Source organism: Notothenia rossii (genome assembly GCF_949606895.1).
Source record: "Notothenia rossii genome assembly, chromosome: 1".
NCBI lineage: Eukaryota > Metazoa > Chordata > Actinopteri > Perciformes > Nototheniidae > Notothenia > Notothenia rossii.
In genome coordinates, this window is record NC_136912.1 from 95,281,544 (window position 1) to 95,289,518 (window position 7,975).

General features: G+C 37.8%; 1 long non-coding RNA gene across 1 annotated transcript; it reads left to right on the forward strand.

The window, feature by feature from the left end:
- The first annotated feature begins 900 nt into the window (after nucleotides 1-900).
- Nucleotides 901-7,873, forward strand: LOC307030119. The gene is made up of 3 exons (XR_013805540.1): nucleotides 901-911; nucleotides 7,328-7,456; nucleotides 7,769-7,873. It is a non-coding gene; the product is annotated as an uncharacterized lncRNA (long non-coding RNA).
- Nucleotides 7,874-7,975: the final 102 nt, after the last annotated feature.

The following is a 7,975-nucleotide window of genomic DNA, read 5'->3' on the forward strand; positions in this document are numbered from 1 at the left end:
GAGATGGATAGATAGATAGAGAGATATAGAGATAGATAGATAGATAGATGGATAGAGAGATAGAGAGATAGATGGATAGAGAGAGAGATAGATGGATAGATAGAGAGATAGATAGATGGATAGATAGATGGATATATAGATAGATAGAGAGATAGATAGATGGATGGATATATAGATAGATAGATGGATAGAGAGATAGAGAGAGAGATGGATAGATAGATAGATAGAGAGAGATAGAGATAGATAGATAGATAGATGGATAGATAGATAGAGAGATAGATGGATAGAGAGAGAGATAGATGGATAGATAGAGAGATAGATAGATGGATAGATAGATGGATATATAGATAGATAGATAGATGGATAGAGAGATAGAGAGAGAGATGGATAGATAGATAGAGAGATATAGAGATATAGAGATAGATGGATAGATAGATAGAGAGATAGATGGATAGAGAGATAGAGAGAGAGATGGATAGATAGATGGATGGATAGGTACTTTATTGACCCCAATCTGGAAAATGTTTTCCAAATTGTTACCATCTCAAAATACAATCATATATATTCTATATCATCTGTTTCATATCTGTTAATGTACATGAATACAATACTGCACTATTAACCATTTGAAATAACATTTACTGATAATACTAACTTAAGTTCAGTTCTACATGCAGGATATGTATTTGTATTGGTTATTTGAACAAACTGTATTGATGTGTTCTTTTACTTCAAGTACTTTGTTGTGCTTGTTTTGAGCTACATGTCTGTTCCTGTCTTCCTGTAATATGTTCTCCTGTGTAACTTGATCGAAGGGAGCTGCAAACAGGAAGGGACCTCGAAAGTGAAAGTAAGTAAGAAAGAGACAGACTCCATTTGACACTGCGACAGAGCAGCAGAAAGAGAACAGGGTGAGTGTTAAAACCAGGCTCTGCTGGGGTTTCCTAAACAATTCATGTTTACTCTGTTTGGCTTTATCTCAGAAAAACACCGTCTCGATAAAAAAGCAACGTCTTAGAGTCCGATGTGGCATTTTGAAATGTTGTAGGCCTAAACTTCCCCTTTCACTTCCGTGTGTCTGCGCCATCATGGTTACACAACTATACAGACGTATGTGTTGTTGTTAGTGGTGTTAGTTGATTTAAATTTATTTCTTTATTAAACAAGTAAACTGAAGAGCGTCTGAGAGGACTTTTTGCTTTTTACCTTACTAAATGGGTCATTCCAGAATTGGAGGACATTTCATGTCCCCCATATAAAAAAACTGTAAATCAGATGACACAGTGGAAGTGACATCAGCAAGCCATGCAATGTGTGGCACTCAACCCTGTTACTGATATTATCAGAATAAAGCATATTAATTTCAAAGTTATCTTTCTTGAATAGATATCCAAGTTTGTCCTTGCCTTGAAAGTAGCACTACATGCTACATCTAGCAATAATTCCTGAGGTTAAAGCTCAAATTAGCATTGATTTTCAACCCTGTTACTATAATTAGAGAAACAGGGGTAATTCTTCATTGGAAAATATACATTTGATGCCTATCTGGGCAAATCACTTTTTTTGATGGTTTATTATCTGTTTTTCCTAAATACATAAAAAAATATTATAAAATAAAAGGTTCATTTTTCCAAAATGTTGGTGTCTAAATTGTCCTCCAATTCTGGAATGACCCAATTGTCAAACGGTCCTTGGAGCGAGGGGCGGGGCGGAAGTCACGGAAGTGATTTCAAAACAAAAGCACTCGTTTGCTAAAATCACACTTGAATCACTACACTACAGCATCCTGCTGAAGGAACGGTGATTATTATAAACAAGGGGAATTTAGCGATCACAATGAAAACGGCCAAGACACATATTGAGCCCAGAAAATGAATGTTATTAAGGGCTGTACATATAATAAGCCTCTGTCTAAAATGGACAACATTGTTAGGAGATTTAAACTACACAGCGATTCTGCACTGCGGTCACTCAGCCGTCTCTCAACTTTGTTTTTTCAAATCAGCTGCTCTTCATTATTCTTGCTATATTTGACGAGTGATACAAATATTTGTTACCACAAGTTCTTAAGGAACTTGACACTGTTGGACTCGGTTCTAGTTTGGCTTCTACCAAAAATAAAAGGAAGTACTTTTACTGTGTACTTTGTGAGTAGGCCTAATCCTCTGTCAAAGTCCCCTCCATAATGCATGTTTTTCATGCGCCCGCTGTACGAGGCCATCAAGGACAAGTCCCCCGGCCAGGCCATAGACTGGACGGCTGAAAGGGAGGTCGCTTTATGGCTAGAAAGGATCCGTCTAGTGTAAATATGACGTCACGTTCTCGTTGTAACTCTCGTTGTAATCGGAGCGGCTCGGAAACACATCTACAGCAGTAACATGATGCAACATACACATTAATGCAGCAGCAATATTAATAGAGAAACATCAGACATAATAGTAAAACACTGCAAGGGAACATTTTATTGCACCAGGAGCTATCTTGGGACTTTTACTGCGACAACGTTGACTTGCCTGTGAATAAAAAATAAACCATAGTGTTGGTGATCTACAGTGTTGTCATTCTTCTTTGAACACCAGCAAGACCGCTAACACCCTATTTCAACAATTACACTCCCTGTAATTGACATAATTAATAGATAGTTTAGCTTCTCATCATCAGTTGCTGTGGCCCACTGATGTTAACGATCGTAACTGAAAGGCTGCCTGCCAAACGTAAACATTCAGCCATGTGACATTCAGCCAAACTCTCGCGAGAGTTTTACACAAGACGGATCCTTTCTAGCCATAACCGTGTTCGGGGTCCGTCTCTTACCAGTGACGTCACGACGTACGACGTAATGACGTCAATGATGTCACGCATTGTGATTGGCTGTACGGTAATTTACCCACGAGTTTTTTTTTTATCATTACATTACATTGCCTTTAGCTGAGGCTTAAGTGCATTCGACCAACAACATAAAAACTTGAAGAAATACAATACAAACTTGAAGAAAAACAAAGACGAATGAGGAGAAGAATATGAGAAATCGAAGGTAATAAGTATATAACGTAATATGGTAGGTAATATGTAATATGTTCAGTGCCGTTGGTACGTTAGTTCAAACAGTAACAACGGACTATTTTTTTTATTTCGTTTTGATTGTTATATTTGATTATATTATATATTATCAAGAAATTATATATTATATATCAATATGATATACTTTTCTATATAATAGATTATCAAAAAAAGTATTTATTAAGTAAGGGATAATGCGCATCAATCACAATCCATGAAATATGTATATATACAACATTTTCGCGCCATAGGTAATATGTAATATGTTCTTTTGTTATGTTGCCGTTGGTACGTTAGTTCAAACAGTAACAACGGACTATTTTTCTTAGCGGATGCATGTACATTTCAATCAATACATACAACTATTTTTAAATCAATAAAATCATTTTCTAAATCCACAAAAGCATTTCAATTAATTATATATTATATATCAATATGATATACTTTTCTATATAATAGATTATCAAAAAAAGTATTTATTAAGTAAGGGATAATGCGCATCAATCACAATCCATGAAATATGTATATATACAACATTTTCGCGCCATAGGTAATATGTAATATGTTCTTTTGTTATGTTGCCGTTGGTACGTTAGTTCAAACAGTAACAACGGACTATTTTTCTTAGCGGATGCATGTACATTTCAATCAATACATACAACTATTTTTAAATCAATAAAATCATTTTCTAAATCCACAAAAGCATTTAAATTAATATTGGGAGTCATATCGTTACTTTGTTGAGAATGTGTCCATGTAATAAGCGGGATAATGTGCAGCGACTTGGTCATTATGGTGAGAGAAATAATACTCGGTAAAAAAATCCTGACTGAGGGCTTTCATAATTCAGGCGTGAATCGGTTAATAAAATACTCAGGGGAGTTTCCTGAATTTTCATGACCAAAGCCAAGCACTAGGCCCTGGGTAAATTAAGAGGCTGATCTGGGGCACTTTTGTCCACTTTCCCTGGTGTTAGAAACTCAAGTCAGGCATCCCTCGAATCGTCTCAGAGAGTAGATGATCAGTGGGGCCTTCTTTTTACTGAAACATGATGTTTCAATGTATATTTCCATTGAAAATGCTAACTGCTAGCCGCAAAGCTAGCATCGCAGCCACTGCTCCGTTTTCGGAGACTTTGCACGCTTTATTCACAAACATTTTCACACGCTAGGAGTATGGGAGTAGTAGTGTAAACATAATTATGTAAATAACCCAATTTGTGTTCTGTGAAACGGAAAAGGATTCTATGGAAACAACATCACGGAGAAAAAAGTAATATCTTCTACATATAATAACGGACAAAGTAAAGAATGAAGTGTAGGCTATGTTTAAATATTCGGAATTTGACCGTGTATGATGGTCCTCTTGAGTTGCCGTACAGCCAATGGCGTACAGCCATTGCTCCGTTTGAATGTTTTTTTAACATGTTTTTCAGAAACATTGTCACACGCTAGGAGTATCGGAATACTTCAATTCGGTTCGTCATGATCTGAAGATGTGATTTCCCCCCGAGCACCCCTGGGTAAATTAGCGTACAGCCAATCACAATGCGTACAATGCGTGACGTCATTGGTAAGAGACGGCCCCCGAACACATCTGGTACCCCGAAAACATCTGGTACCGACACCGGCAAATGCTGCCGCCATCTTGCTCAGCTCATCTCTGTACTGAGCTCTGAGAGCGGGAAAGACGGACTGCCCTCCCCTGCCCTCTGCTGGCGCGTGCTGTGCATTACAACCAATGTCGTCCCTGTCAAAACTCCGTGTCAGTGTAATAGAATGAAACGCATCTATGATTTGGCGCACAGTCTGTGACGTCACGGTATTGAAAATCATACCGACGGTATTTCGAAATACCGTCATACCGCCCAAGCCTAGTTCAAGTGCATTATTCTGGCTCAGGAAGATTATGTTACAGGACATTAACGATAAAACAGAATATTGTTGTTCTATTTTTAGACACATCTCGCGATCGACTGGGAATCTCCCCGCGACCCTTCTTTTTGAGTTGCTGCTCTTGTTCTGACATCTTCGCTCGCGCTGAACACTCACAACACTCCCACGTGGCCGGCTGGGCTTTTAGGGAGGGGCGAAAGCGCACCCAGTAAAATAATCGTATTTAGTCAATTATGCATTTTCATAATCGTCGCAAGCCATAATCGTAATCGCGATTAAAATACGATAAATTGCACAGCCCTAGTTCAGATGCTAAATAAAAGTCTAGCTTGTACCTTTGATACCCCGCCTCCGACTCTCTCGGCACTACACTACTAACAATACATTGAAGTACTTTTACTGTGTATTTTTTGAGAAATCCTCTGTCAAAGCCCCCGCTGAGAACAACATCAAGCCACTTCTGCTAAGTTTGATGAGGGAATTATTTTTTGTTGCCATTAGTTCTTGGTGAGATTGATCCTGTTGGACTAGTACTATGAAGTACTTTTACCGTGTACTTTTTGAGTAATCCTTTGTCAATGTCCCCTCCTGAGTACAAGAATGCATGTTTTTCTGCTATTTTTAATAAGCGTTAAAAAACCTTTCTTCCTGAGACTGATATTGTTGGACAGAGTATTTTAAGAGGATATGGTAGACATAATATCAGCAATACTTCCAGTCAGTACTCCGGCCCGGGCTGGCCCTTGGTATAGGAAGTATAGGCGAATGCCAAGGGCGCATCAACCAATCGGGGGCGCCGGAAATTGGGGAGAAAAAAAAAAAGTTAGAAATTAAAAAACTTTTTTTTAAAATTTCATATCAACACAATTTACCTATTTTGTATCAACAAAGTACATCTTATTATCAAACTACGCCTATATTGCGTACAGCGCCAATAAACTAGGGCACACACCCCTCCAGTAAAAACCAGAGGTTTATGTGAAATAGTTCTTTTTTTGAAATAATGGTTTTAGTTTGCAATTATAGGTTTTAATTTTGTATTCGTGTTAATTTAAAATAAATCAAACTCCCAAAAAACGTATACAGCTTCTGTGTGCTTTTATTAACATTGTAATTTACTGTGTAAGCATCCGCGGGGGGGAGAGCTTTAGAGAGCTCTCTCCTGAAAGACTGAGCGGCTCTGATAACCTCAGCTCAGTGAGGTAAAGGCACACCTTTATATGATCATTATAGTTATACAAAAATAAGAGAATAGATGAAAAACAGGTATAAAATACTATATGACAGTAAAAAAAGTAGTTATTAATAAACAAGAATACAGTTTGAAAGAGGAGTGATTTCTAAAATATCCATAAAGAAAAAGAGATCTGCTTACAGTTCTGTTTCATATGGGTGTTGAGAGATGTATCCATAGATCTCTTAATGTTGCTCTCAAAGTGCAGCAGATTGATGCTTTTAACTTCAATATTTAAAAAATAATATTCCCGGGAGAGCATGCCCCCGGACCCTCCCAGAGGAGGTGAGGTCCCCCCCCCACTTAAATGATAAATCATGTTCAAATGGATAGGAAACTAAATACATTTGCACACATCTTGTGTCCATATCTTTCTGTTTTGGTGGTCATGCCACAACCGTGCACGTGCATGCATGCACGAGTCATGGTGAGTCATGTACAGAGCCATGGTCAGCTGGAACTCTTTACCGGTCCACATCATTCAGGAACATTCTCAAGTAGATTTCAAAAGGTTGCTAAAACATATTTAAGTATTATAAAGTAAATTTGAAGTGTGCCTGTGGCTATGTATGCATATATATTATTATGTACACTTATTTGTATTTCCTTTTGTTTGGCCTTAGGATGGCGATAATTGGATGACCATTTTAGTTTTCACTTCATACAGCACTGTAAATTGCATGAAATTACGAGCTGTTTTGTTTTGTTTTAATTTGGTTGTATGTTTATGTATGTTTTGTGTGTGTGAGGACCCCAGAAAGAATAGCCAATGCTCATGCTAGTGCTAATGGGGATCCTAATAAAGATAAAGACAAAGACAAAGGTCCCTCAAAATTGTATTTAAGTACAGTACTTGATTAAATGTCCATGTAGCTTGTTCCAGTTCCTCACTTTCCTTGACTTCCACTGCCATGCAGTTCATGTTAAAATATCCGCTGGAGTTACGAAGGAAGTTTGGGTGAAACTTGGTAATATGATTCATTTTATGTAAATGTTTTGACACGTTAAGGTTTGCAGATTATTCTCAACCTTTCACGTTTTTTTGACGGCACAAATTTAAACCAAAATGTATCATTATGATGGATTTGATTGAAATGCTTGCATTATAAAGTGTGTGTGTTTATGTATTTGTCTCCAGGGTTACTAGTTCATCTCTCAGAATGGAGACCATGAGAGATTTGTATGATGATGATGAGGAGGAGGACACATCTTCAGTGTCCAGAAAACCTCCAGATCTGAGTAATATACTTGGAGCATCTGAGACAAGGTAAGAATCTGTTTCTGCTGTGAACTGACCTGAAGAGGAGTCTGATCTGATCTGAGTAGCAGATCACAGTACAGAAAATCAATAAAGCATCACTGTGGAGTGGACATGTTTAAGTAAATGAACTTGGAACGTCTAGAACGTTTCACTCTCACAAAGAATTGCAACAACAGAAACCCACAAACACCATTTTTAAAACATAAAGTTTAGAGTAAGAACAAAAATCTTTAAAGGGGAAAGAAAATCAAAACTGAAATCAAACGCTGCTTTTTGCAAGAACTAGTGATGTTTGTTAACCATTTGTTGTTTCCACAGACAGAGAGCAGAGTCTCCAGTCCCCAGCTGTCTGTCTCTGAAGAGTGACTGGTCTATGGGGAAACCTGTACACTTCAGTAATGAACCTGGACCCCCAGACACAAGGTAAGAATCTGTTTCTGCTGTGAACTGACCTGAAGAGGAGTCTGATCTGATCTGAGTAGCAGATCACAGTACAGAAAATCAATAAAGCATCACTGTGGAGTG